This window comes from Panulirus ornatus, chromosome 19, assembly GCF_036320965.1.
Source record: "Panulirus ornatus isolate Po-2019 chromosome 19, ASM3632096v1, whole genome shotgun sequence".
Lineage (NCBI taxonomy): Eukaryota > Metazoa > Arthropoda > Malacostraca > Decapoda > Palinuridae > Panulirus > Panulirus ornatus.
In genome coordinates, this window is record NC_092242.1 from 68,345,874 (window position 1) to 68,359,692 (window position 13,819).

The 13,819-nt window shown below is 46.6% G+C and overlaps 1 long non-coding RNA gene across 1 annotated transcript in view; it reads right to left on the bottom strand.

Annotated features, from left to right (window-relative positions):
• The window catches only part of LOC139755294 (uncharacterized), a 188,305-nt gene that overhangs the window by 126,372 nt on the left and 48,114 nt on the right, over positions 1–13,819 (bottom strand). Inside the window, exon 2 of the long non-coding RNA XR_011714069.1 lies at positions 10,176–10,264. This is a non-coding gene — a long non-coding RNA (uncharacterized lncRNA). The remainder of the gene's footprint in view (positions 1–10,175; positions 10,265–13,819) is intronic.

Below are 13,819 nucleotides of genomic sequence, written 5' to 3' on the forward strand. Positions count from 1 at the left end.
CCCATTTTCTCGCATCATTCTCACATCACTTATACCACCACCTGTTTGCTCACACTTCCCATCATGACTCCTCACTTTTCAGAACATGGATGGATGAGCATCTCCGTCGTTGGTCTTAAGGACTGTGAGTGTGTCAATCAATCAAACATTTGAACAAGTTGTAACCTAACGTTTCTCTTTGGCCCAGCAGCGAAAAGCAACTACGCGCAGGTGGCTTAAATTCAGACAACTAACATTTCTCCATTTATTCTTTTTTCTTTCCCGTTCATAAAAAAAGAACTGATCAAAGATAAATACAAGTGTAGTCCATCACCATATGCAAATACTAGGACAGGCCTGCAGGTGACAAGCGGGCTGCACAGAGCTCTTTTGATGTCTGACATCGGAATCCATTATTTTCATCACGCCCAAGTGAACAATCCTCCCCTGGTTATATTTATGTCCTCCGGTGGGGAGGTGGGGGGACGTGCGAGGAAGAGGAGTTGGGGGGATGTGCGAGGAGGAGGAGGAGGGGCATTGAACATACGAGGACTGTCAAGCAAGATGGAGTGACCCCCATAAGCTGTCCGGCTATATAAAAGGAGGTAACGCAAAATCCAGGACGAGACAACGCACTGGAGCACTCGTCCTAACTTGATCTAACTTCACAGTTTACTCGTCTTGTTCCATCTCTGTGAAAACCAGCAGCTGGAGCCTCGCCCAAGAGGGATATCTTAAGAAAGGCTGTGTTAAGTTAAGCCTTGTCTCACAGGGATCTAACAAGGGGAGACCTGGAGTTCTTGCTTCACGGGAAACCTATTTGGAGACCCACCTCAAAAATTGGAGCCTCGCCTCACAGGTACTTATGAGCGGGCTTATATCAACTTGAAGCCTCGAGTCTCGAAGCCTCGATTCCTATGAACCTACGAGGGGACGGGTAACTCAACTGAAGGCCTACATCATAAGGTTCTCCTAACAGAGAGATGCTATGGAACCTTGTCCTCAATGGGAACCAACCAACCTCCCCTCCCCCCGGACCAAGACACGAAAGACAGAGAGACTAATCCGTTGGAGAGGTAACGTGAGCCAGGCTCAATGTGGGACTTGCTTTATGGGTGAATAGTTCCAAGACAATGCCTTCTGAGATGTGCTCTGGCCCGTCGCGTCGCTGGCGGCGGACGGGTTTTGGGTGGCGACCTAGACTGAACGGTATACGCACATCCATCCCTCTTAACCTCGGGTACCTGACCGGACAGCACGTTCTCCGCCATCATGAGAGGAAACTCCGTCACTATTTATAGGCAAAACTAATTTTCATCGCATAATTTATTCTCTCGGAGCTTTAATAAGAGCGGGGGAAAAAAAGAAGAAACTAGTCGCGAAAGTTTGAAAGGCAGAATTTCATCAGTTCTGTGACTTTTTGAACGCTAGACTCGCGGATTTACTGTGACCGACTCCTCAGAAGCGCATTGCACGCCGCTGTGATGAAAGCAATTCTAATCATGCACGAGTCTCAAAAATGTCACCCCGGGTACACCCCCCCCCCTCCTCCTCAGGCAATTCTTGGCACGGAATTATCCCAGCAAGTAAATGCCCACAAGAAAAATAAATACTCGCGGGAGGAGAAAAAAAAAAAAAAGAACCCTAGTTAATGAGGTTTGACTTCAAACATGAATAAAGTTTTAAATTAACGTCTCGGGGGAAGATACCGCTAAACTGCCGCGGGCAACCAAGACCGAAACTGCACTCGAAATGGAGGAAAAGACGTCCCTAAATAACGAGTGAGCGTGTTGGCTATATTGCCCTAAACTTTTACGCGCGTTCATTTCCCTCAAGCATTTGAAACCATCATGGAGACTCAGCAACATCCCCGACTGCAGAGGAAGGAAGGCACAGAAGGACAATAATGTACGAGAAACATTTTCGTGCACCTTATGCAAACAAAATCGGGACGGGCAGAAAATACAACAGCGTGGTCAAATGCGAAAATTATGACTTGCGAATCAAGATCATCGACAAGAAGGAACGTAAAACGCGAACCTGAGGCAGCTACCACTGAGAATATAGACTCGCGCGCGTTCATGTGTACGTGTGGTTAAATTATCTAGGTGTGAGTGTTGGAAGGTGAGCAGATATGCGTAGTAAAGGTATATAGGTTCAGGTCGTAGAAGCCCCACAGACGTGCGTGTGGATGGTGGAAGTATTGCTAGCGTAGGCAGTAATAATTCACAGGTGTGAGTGTTGAGAACATGGGCATTCCTGGTCGGCTGAGGTGTATGACAGACGGGCGCGAGTGCGGCTGAGGGGTTTCGATGCTGTGTAGAACGCATACGTGTGTGATGACGGTACGAATGGCGAGCGTAAGGAATGACAGAAGGTAACGGGAAGAAGGACTGGTGCCACGGAGACGTGTAAGAATAAGAAGATTAGAGCAGGCGGGCGAAAGCGGTAGGTAAGGTACAACAGTGAGGAAATCATGTACAGAAGCAGACGCCGGGACGCAAGACACCATTGTGAGAAACTTGGATAAAATCGATACAACACAATACACATCAGGAGTGTCGTCGCTGCGTCTGCCTCCCGTGATCAAAGCCGTCTGATAATCAGGGACATGTCAGCAGAAAAGGAGTGGTCTCGCTCCTCCTATAACACCCTAATTCACATCCACGGTACCAAGGGGTGGGGACACACACACACTGCCGCACACCCCGTCATACGCTGGCGAACCCCACACTAAGACATCACTCGAAGGTATTCATTTTTATTCTCTAAATCTATTACGCCAAGCATATGTCTGAGGAGACTGGTAATATCTGGTGGTAATAAGATTACATGTGGCTCCCAATAAATTCTACGTAGGTCCGCGTCACGCACACACACACACACACACACACACACACACTAAAAATATTCGTCACGCCGATATGTTGGTGGCGAGTTATACCTTCATTTCTCCAAGCATCTTAAAAGCGAAAAGATGGAATCATAATTTCCCGAAAGCTGTTTAAAATTATAGCAAGAGCCACATGCACACAAAGTGTGTATATCTTAGAATCATCATCCTCAACACGTACAGAAGGTGTTAAAATATTTCATTTCGGTTCGGTGGATGTCAAAACCTTTTAATGATCCTGACAGCTGTTATTGCTGGAACCTACAACCCGACCAACGCACCAAAAATAACAGACACACGTGTCCAGCCACCTGAACACCCTGGAGTTACAGAGGGTCACACTTAACACTACAGGAACAATGCTACTGACGGTGATGAAAGTTCCAAGTGTGACTGAAGCGTCAGGTATGAAATACGACGCCTGAATTGTGTTCGTGTACAAATGAGCATATGCGTTATCGCTCATCTAAATATGAGGCTATAAAACCTGCTAATGACCTGGGGTGAAACAATAGGACAATCAACATATATTACCGCACTTGCCATTACATAACTATAAACCTTGTAATGAGCTTCAGGGGCGATGCGAAAATCAACATGCACATTACACCGCCTGCAATTTTACAGCAATAAAGTCACACTAATGAACTCAGAATAACAAGCAGACGGTCAAAATCATTCCCAACAACATATTAAAAATAACAATGATAATGCTAAAGGTATTTCGCCATTGAAAAGGGTTACTTCGAGACACGACCCTGGCGACAATTCTAAACGAAGCGACCATCATGTCAACCACCAATGTGACGCAGACCTGTCGCATGTCGCTTGACGGACGCCCCACCTGACTTTTACGACAGGTAGAGGACACGACCTGTAATTATAGGAAATGGCTGCCCTCCTCCCTCCCACCCAATCCCCGACCAGGATAATTCGAGAGCCTTGGTCCGTATACCCTTAGGCCGACTGACTGACTGAATGACTGACTGACTGACTGACTGGCTCAGATCAGCGACCTCCATCGCCAGGAACCTTGCCTGAAGGAACGCCAAGACATCACTCTTATATATATATATATATATATACATACATACATACATAGTTTTTATCGAGGATGTAAGGCATGTGTACGTGTAGGAAGAGAGGAAAGTGATTGGTTCTCAGTGAATGTAGGTTTGCGGCAGGGGTGTGTGATGTCTCCATGGTTGTTTAATTTGTTTATGGATGGGGTTGTTAGGGAGGTAAATGCAAGAGTCCTGGAAAGAGGGGCAAGTATGAAGTCTGTTGGGGATGAGAGAGCTTGGGAAGTGAGTCAGTTGTTGTTCGCTGATGATACAGCGCTGGTGGCTGATTCATGTGAGAAACTGCAGAAGCTGGTGACTGAGTTTGGTAAAGTGTGTGGAAGAAGAAAGTTAAGAGTAAATGTGAATAAGAGCAAGGTTATTAGGTACAGTAGGGTTGAGGGTCAAGTCAATTGGGAGGTGAGTTTGAATGGAGAAAAACTGGAGGAAGTGAAGTGTTTTAGATATCTGGGAGTGGATCTGGCAGCGGATGGAACCATGGAAGCGGAAGTGGATCATAGGGTGGGGGAGGGGGCGAAAATTTTGGGAGCCTTGAAAAATGTATGGAAGTCGAGAACATTATCTCGGAAAGCAAAAATGGGTATGTTTGAGGGAATGGTGGTTCCAACAATGTTGTATGGTTGCGAGGCGTGGGCTATGGATAGAGTTGTGCGCAGGAGGATGGATGTGCTGGAAATGAGATGTTTGAGGACAATGTGTGGTGTGAGGTGGTTTGATCGAGTAAGTAACGTAAGGGTAAGAGAGATGTGTGGAAATAAAAAGAGCGTGGTTGAGAGAGCAGAAGAGGGTGTTTTGAAATGGTTTGGGCACATGGAGAGAATGAGTGAGGAAAGATTGACCAAGAGGATATATGTGTCGGAGGTGGAGGGAACGAGGAGAAGAGGGAGACCAAATTGGAGGTGGAAAGATGGAGTGAAAAAGATTTTGTGTGATCGGGGCCTGAACATGCAGGAGGGTGAAAGGAGGGCAAGGAATAGAGTGAATTGGAGCGATGTGGTATACAGGGGTTGACGTGCTGTCAGTGGATTGAATCAAGGCATGTGAAGCGTCTGGGGTAAACCATGGAAAGCTGTGTAGGTATGTATATTTGCGTGTGTGGACGTGTGTATGTACATGTGTATGGGGGGGGGTTGGGCCATTTCTTTCGTCTGTTTCCTTGCGCTACCTCGCAAACGCGGGAGACAGCGACAAAGTATAAAAAAAAAAAAAAAAAAAAAAAAAATATATATATATATATATATATATATATGTGTGTGTGTGTGTGTGTGTGTGTGTGCTTCCCCAATATGATATACATTCGATAAACCTCGAGTTTCTCTTTTGGAATAATGCTGTCATCATGGGGGAAAAAATGGTCATATGATCATTATTCGGCCGAACTCTCAGGAAACATGAACCGGACGTCGATATAATCCCCTCGTAATACGAAATCAATTAATCGCAGTACCATCGACCACATCTGCCCAAAAGACGTATCGGCTGGTTGTGATCTACCAGACACAACAACAGACCAGGTAGACCTGCGACCATGTGCCTGAAGAACCGAAAAATAAAGAAAAATGTTTTACGAAGCAATAAAAATCATCTATCAACAGGAATATATAATAGACTGGAGTGATTCAATTACATGAATGAATGAGAAAGGAATTTGTACAGTGTGTTAATCTTCGATTCCTATTCTGACTGTGGTCTAGGTACGGTATGGGCGGTGCTGTGTGGCCTAACGCACCGACGCACGAACTTTAGGCTCAGGAGGTGGAGGAGGAGGGGGGGGAGGTGGGGAGGAGTGGAGTGGAGCCCGCGTGAGGGGTAATTACCAGCTCATCTGGCTGATGTTCTCAAGTTCCCGGTGAGTGACAGCCTGCATGTTATCCCGCTCCTCCCTCCCTCACCCAGCTGCCTTCCCTCACCTACCACCACGGCTTCCCACCACTCACTACCACACCACGCTATCCCTTACCTTATACCATGTTTTCCCTCTCGCTACCACGCCTTACCTTCCACCACGCCCTAACTCTAACAACCACATAGAGCCTTCCCTCGCTACCACACCATGCCATCCCTTATCCTCCACCACGCCTTAACCACTCACTACCGCACCACGCCTCCCCTTACCCACCACCAGGTCCTCCCTCTCTCCCCCACCACATTTCCTTATCTCAACTTTCTCTTCTTTCTGTCACCCATACTATCTCCACCAGACTGGCCCACCTTCCCTCTACCGTCTCCAGACTTCTACACTGTATACGCCTCCAACCTCCAATACCTCCCATTTCACTGTCAAACACGTCCTCTCTGCCTTTCCGCTGCTTCTTCTTCTTCCTCCTCCTCCTCCAATGTGCTGTACGTCTGCACCACCTCGTGTCCATCCCACCAAGCATACCCTCACCTCACGCCTCCTCCCCCATCACTCTACTTCAACTCTTCTTCTCACAATGCCTCCCCAACTACGATTTCCCCCCACCACACCTCCTACCATTACGCTCCCCCCCCCACCACACCACCACATACATACGCACCTCCCGCCGCCGTCACGCTTCCTCTCCACCATGCTTCTCCTCCACCACACCTTCCCTGCCATGCCTCCTCCCCATCACGCTTCCTCCACACCATGTTTCTCCTCCACCACACCTTCCCTGCCATGCCTCCTCCCCATCACGCCTCCTCAATATCACACCTACTCTCCACAAAGGCTCCTTCCCATCCAGTTCCCCCCCTCACCACACTTCCTCCCCACCACGCCTCTTCCCCACCATGTCTCCCTCCCACTCTCATTTGACCTCACCACTCTTCTCCCCTTCTTCCCTCCCACCAAATCCCACCCCCCCCCAGTACTCACATCTCCCCTCCCTAAATCAGGTCCACACTGTAACTCCCCCTCCCCCCATTTCCTCTTCAAAAGTCTCGGTTTACCTCCACCCCGGGGAGAGTGTGTGCTCAATGTCCCATATTCTCCCACTCAGACCTTCCTTCTTTCCCACTCCCCCTCTCCCCCACCTCCTCCTCCTCACGTGATCCTGCTACGTCACGTCCCACTTTTTTTCCAGTCCCCCAACACAACATTCCCACTCGCTCAACTGACTCTCCATCTCCTTCCTCTGCCGTGTTCACCTTGCTCTCCCGCGCGCCATTTGGCTCCTCCCCTGACCTGACCTTGCGCACTTCTCCTCCCTCACCGACTCCCCTCCTCACGGTTCCGCATAACCATAATGTCCCTCATCTTGCCGCTCGCCCCTCCTCCTGAACTCCTAATGTGCACTTCTTTTTTTCTTTTTTGTCTTCCGCCCTACCTCTGATCTCCCCCGTCTCTGGGTATCTCCTCCTGTCTCTAAATGTCTCTCTGTATCTCTCGGATCAGAACGTTTGTCAACGTCCCCAGCATCAACCCTCCCCTCCCCCACAACCATCCATCCACTCACCCGCCGCCCTCCTCCCTCGCCCCTCCCACCGTCCTTCTTTTGCGCCCTTCATCTTGAACTCCTTCCTGTTGCCATCTTTTAATCTTACCCCTCCCACTTCCTCCTCCTCTCTCTCTCTCTCTTTTCCTAGAGCGACTCACACCCTGCGCCATGAATCGTCTATGCCACTAAAAAAAAAAAAAAAGAAGAAAAAGACTGAATTCTTTTCAGATCGGAAAGTACGTGTGAGTATGTTACTTGCTTACGACTCGACCTTACAATCTCCCACCTCACGAAATGGCTTGACCTGACCTACGCACCCCATTCCACGCCACATCCATCCATGTGCTTCTCTTCACCTTGTAATGCTTGCCCTCAGCAGGGATTACCCTCCTCCCTCCTCCTTCCTCATCCTGAAGTGAGCCACACTGTTTCCACTGAAAACAATCGACGTTGGTAAGGGGGTGTGGTGCCAACCCGCCAGCACCCACAGATCCCCTGACTGACTGACTGAGCCCACTAACCCTTACCTCGGATCTGACTCCTTCATCTTCCAAGAGGAACTCCCGGGAAAAAAGGGCTGAATCACGTGTCTGACCCCCTCAGGTCTGATTCAATTCGTCCGTCTTTCCCACGTCCGACGCGACCTGCCTGACATCTTGCATGTTGAGCCGACCAGCTTGGATCCCTCGCCTTCTATTTCGGGTCCCTTCCCCAATCTGACCGATATAATCTTACCCTTTACGCCACTTTCCGCATAATTGACTCTCATTTTTACCCTCTTTCCAAATCTCTCAGCTGTCAATGCTTCTACCTCGGCTGTCAATGCTTCTACCTTTTCCTCTCTACATCTACATGAACGTCAACATCTCGTGACGTGGATTCGTACACGGGCAGAGCTGCTGAATGATTCCCTGAGCTAAGCTACATCAGACGGCCATACACATTCCCATTCCTCCCAACATCCTCCTCCTCTAGATACGTAAGGGGAGAGGCTATTCTGGACACGCGTGCGACGGGGCTGTTCTGGACATGTATGAGGAGGGTGGGGCATGGATGGGATAAGACTATTCAGGACATAGGTGGGTTAGGGCTTTTGTGGACATAGATGAGGTTGGGGTTGTCGTGGACATGGGTGGGGTCATGGGGCATGTATAGGACAAGGTTGTTCTGGAAAAAAAAAAAATAAGGTTACACTTTTCTGGACATGGGTGAGGTGTGGTCATGCATGGAGCAGCAATGTTCAAGGGATGAATGGCTAGAGTGTTCTGGACATGGGTGTGGTGTGGTCATGCATGGAGCAGCAGGACTGTTCTAGATATGAATGGGGCGGCCGGGCAATGTGGAAATGTGTCTCCCGGTAATTGCTGTTCCTGCAGGACATGGGAGGGGGGTCGGGTGGGATGATGAAATGGTAAAGGGAACCCCTTCTCCGCGTGCACCGTCATGATATGCATTCCCTCGTCTAAGTCCGGACCCCAATTAATTACGAATTCCTCCTTCTCTATAAATTCTAATCTCCATCATATTACTCGAGTCACATAACTTGGTGGGGGAAGGGGAGGGTGTGGGTGAGGGGGGGGGGGAGAAGAAACTTCCCTACCCCTGCCATTTCACCCCCACCCCCAGTGTCTGCTGACCCCCACACCCCCCTTCCCCACCCCTGCCAGAACGTATATAATACTTCACAAGGATCGGCCGCGTCTCTTTGAAGACTGACAAAGTTCTAATTACTTTATCAGGATTTGGCCTGGGCTCCCGACGGCGAGTGGGGGGCCAGGCCAGGCCTTCTGCCTGTGGCCCGGGCCACTGGTCATCATCCTCTCCTGCAGCTGGGCCAATGTGCCCTTACCATTACACCACCTTGTGTACGCACGCACAGACGAGCACACATATAGATACACATATACACATTAACATGCATAAATAAATACATGAAATATATATATATATATATATATATATATATATATATATATATATATATATATATACACACATATACACACACCAAAACTACCCAGGGAAATGTTTATTGTATGACATTTGGTAACGTCACGCACCTCGTCACTGTGCACACGTCTGTCACTCACCCAACAACAAGGATGCGTGACGCGACCAAAACCTCACGAATGATTATAATTACTTGGTACAGTCTCGTTTTCTGGGAAGTCGTGTGGCTACATCACTTTCATCATATATATATATATATATATATATATATATATATATATATATATATATATATATATATATATATATATATATCTTTCATACTATTCGCCATTTCCCGCATTAGCGAGGTAGCGTTAAGAACAGAGGACTGGGCCTTTAAGGAAATATCCTCATCTGGCCCCCTTCTCTGTTCCTTCTTTTGGAAAATTAAAAAAACGAGAGGGGAGGATTTCCAGCCCCCCGCTCCCTTCCCCTTTAGTCGCCTTCTACGACACGCAGGGAATACGTAGGAAGTATATATATACACACACACACAAATATACTGGAAAGGATCACAATTTTGCACGTGATCAAGTATATTCCCATGAGTCCACGGGGAAAATGAAACACGATAAGTTCCCAGGTGCACTTTCGTGTAATAATCACATCATCAGGGGAGACACAAGAGAGAAATATAAGTCAGCTGATATACAACGAAGAGACGTAGCTAGGACGCCATTTGGTAAACATGTTTCATGTGGGATGAACGTGTCTCAATTTCCCCGTGGACTCATAGGAATATATATATATATATATATATATATATATATATATATATATATATATATATATATATATATATATATATATATATTTTACGTAACTTACTGTTTACGTCCATGAGAATCGTCCTTCTCTTGCCGTGGTCTCATGGAGGTACGCTGCTCCTGCGGTCTGCTGGTTAGAGCAACACTCACCTGCAAGCAGAAAAAAAATAAATGTATTTCACACAACACCTGAGTGTTTCCGGAGAGGGAATATGTCCGTGTGATATATATGTACATTCCCATAACTCGACTGAAATTCTAACAATATGATGAATGTGTCAATACCTATTACTCGACTGAAATTCTAAAGAGGGTACGTTACAACTGGCTGTTAAAGTCTCCTGCCACCTTCTCCCCGAAAGTCTCCACACACCAAATACGTATAAGATTTCCATCGCAAATTATTTTAATCTTCTTGAAGACTGGACTAACTACAGAAATAACTCATAACTTCAAGTATGATGTACATACATTTCAATAGAAAATAATGTACATTTCAAAAGAAAATGACGTACATTCCAACAGGAAATTATTTACAGTTCAACATGAAATAAAGTTCCCAGTGAAAGGATGTCATCAACAGGTCTTCCTTAACCAGTGTGGGTTGTGAAAAAGGAAAACCAACGAGGCAGAGATTGTCTGTGACGAGAGTGGATGCAGTATCCTCAGAGCCGCAAGTTGCAGAGCGGAACAGACGAGACGATCACAGAGGCGAAGAAGATTGTTAATGGACCCTCACCAAGCCAAGCCTGGATCAAGAATGTAGATGTCGTCTCAAGGTCTCGCTACCTGGAACCGGATTTCCATGACTCTGTCCGCTGCCAACAGCTTCACCTATTTTTTTTTCTCTTCTTTTTTTCTTTACGTAGACCTCAAGCTGGTCTGGGATGCCGGAAGACCTCCACGGGGTCAAGGCTATGAACCAAATTGCCTACGTCTCTCCTGTGGTCTGTCAGGCTGTTCCCGGTAGCGCGCCCCACAGACCAACGTACCGGTCATGTACACCTTGCAGATATTGGTCAAGTTTATACTTGAAAAGTTTTCTCTGCCGGGAGGTCCATAAAGTTTCGGATACTTACTGGTAGTCGGTAAACTTCGAAGTTTCGGACCCCAAGGTGTTTACTCTGTTTTCTCTTATTTTAATCCATTGTAAAACACTTGGTCTCAGTGGAGTTATTCTGTAATGTCTTTCCTCGGCAGCAATGTTGAGTTTATTCTATCTTTATAGGCAATTTATTCCTTAAAAATATCTTAAGGCAAACTTTCTGATCTTTTTTTTTTCCTGTCCTTAACACTAAGGAGTTTGCAATCACGATTATCTGTCTTATCGACACGAGTCATACGGCACGTGTTCAGCTCCATTACCTTGCAAAGTGCGACTGGACCAGTTTTATCTACAATAAATGACAACATATCATCGTGTTGAGACTCTCATATCTTCCCCCTTTTTTATCCTTCCCCAACAGAATCGATTCTGATGCTTCACTGACACACTCTAATCAAAGAGAAATATTTCCTGTTGTCGATCTTGAACTGAAGACAGATCAGAACCCACACTCTCCACTATTATATACCACAACAGCAGCATCCACTCAGCTTCACGGGAAGCGGGTATTAATGTATATAGCACCACCATCATCCATCACTGTTGTATCGTGTACGTGGGTGCGTTGCGTGTATGCAAGGGAGGGGAGGAGCAGGCAGGGAGCAGCAGTACGAAAGAGATTTGGAAAAAAAGTTGGATGAGGTTTGGGCAGGAGTAAAAAAAAAGACGCGCAAAGGAGGAAGCCGGACGGAGGAGGAAATATCGAAGGAGACGACTGAAGCTTCTACTCTGATCATATTGGCTGGCCAAACGTCCCGTCCACGCCCACCTACCACCGAGTCCGCCAGGCACCAGGCAAACCAATAACAAGATAAAACTTCTGCCACAACTGTATGCAGGACAGGAGACTTTAGTCCCTCCGCCTCCCAACCATTTCTCAGGAATTCATCCATCCGGCAGCTGAACCACTTGCTCGGCTTTCCTTCACGAAGATATGAAAGAAATCATTGAATGACGCAGTACTTCAGAGGCATAATTAATAAAGATATTTTCAAAAGTTCATTTGAATGACTCATTCGCTTTGCCAATTGTTTAAACGTAAGAACGTTCATACTCTACTATGACAGAGGGAGAAAATAATAAAAAAAAACATGCAAATATGAGAATAAATACCGAAATAAACGAGTTAACAAATACAGACAAGCATCTTATTTTGCGGACGTAGAAGAACAAGGACAACTTGTCAACAAATATCAGATGCCGGGACAACCATATCCATCACAATGTGTCAAGGGAAACGTGAGTGTGGAGAAAGTCACATGATTAGCAAACCACATGATGTAATTTCTAGATTAAGGATATGTTAAATAAATTACATTTATAAAGAACGGTTTCAATTCAGGCAGCCATTCGACTGAAAGTATACAGTTACGGAATTACATAAATGGAAGGCCATAACAGTTATTAGTCCAGTAAACACAAACAAGCTTTAAGATCAAGGTGGAGCTGGAGACTTCTACACTTTGGGTAAGCGCATGAGTGAAGTCTGTCTACATAGTACATAAAGCTTTACAGGTTATAAGTACTACTGACGCTTTGGCTAATCTGGGAATGAGAATCATATGAGCTGTAAGGTCAGAACACTATGTCTTAGACTGTGAAAGATGAGAGAAATCAGAACCTTTAGGCAACAGACCGAAACAAACCCGGCATTAACTGGCACAACACTAAATTGATAAGAAAATATTCAAAACTTTCAAACGGTTCTACCACTACGTAGACCAAAGCCTACACCACATAGCTGCTTCTACCTGGGTACCACCACGTCTTACTGACGACAGAACCGACACTTCCTGCTGACGATGGCCACTTCCCTCCACCAACGGAGGGGGAGGAGCACCATCAGTATGCCAGCGATCATCGCCTCTACCACGGCAACCACAAGCACTACCATGATGCAACGCCCTCACGAAACCGATCGCCAAGTCTCATCACAAAACCCATCACAACCAAGACATCTACAAACCACAACCGCAACCATTACGATCACAACCATCACCACAAGTGGTCTACCGCCATCATCCTCACCATCTCCACCCCTACAACCAGCCACATCACAGCCACCACCATCACCACGACCTCCACCTTTATGGCTGCTCTTTTTTTAAGCAACGGTACTCAGTCCTCTCAGCAAAAAAGCGAAAAAAAGAGTAAAAACGACTGGCATACATTATGGTGTTTATGTACATACACGCCACATACATCAAGGGGCGTATATACGCTACAGTCGACTGAATATCCAGCTAATTCCCAGTATTTCAAGACTTCGTGGGAGGAATGGGGAAGGATCAGTACCGAAGGTCACATAAGACTTCTTGGACACGGCCCTCCTTCACGAACAACACCTCCCACCAACTGAAGCAAAGATCTTCACAAACAGTAATATTCTAATCAAAGGCAGGTATTCGGTCATATGTATCATGTGAGCACCACGTGTCAGGCCCACACGTGTGTGTGGCACCCACAAGAAAGGGGGAGAATTCCTCCTCTCCCCCTCCCCTCTCTTCCTCTACATACCACGAACAGAGACACATTTCTCCCCCTATATACCTACGTTTTCTCCCCATCACAATACACCAGGAGAAAGAGGAGTGAGGTAG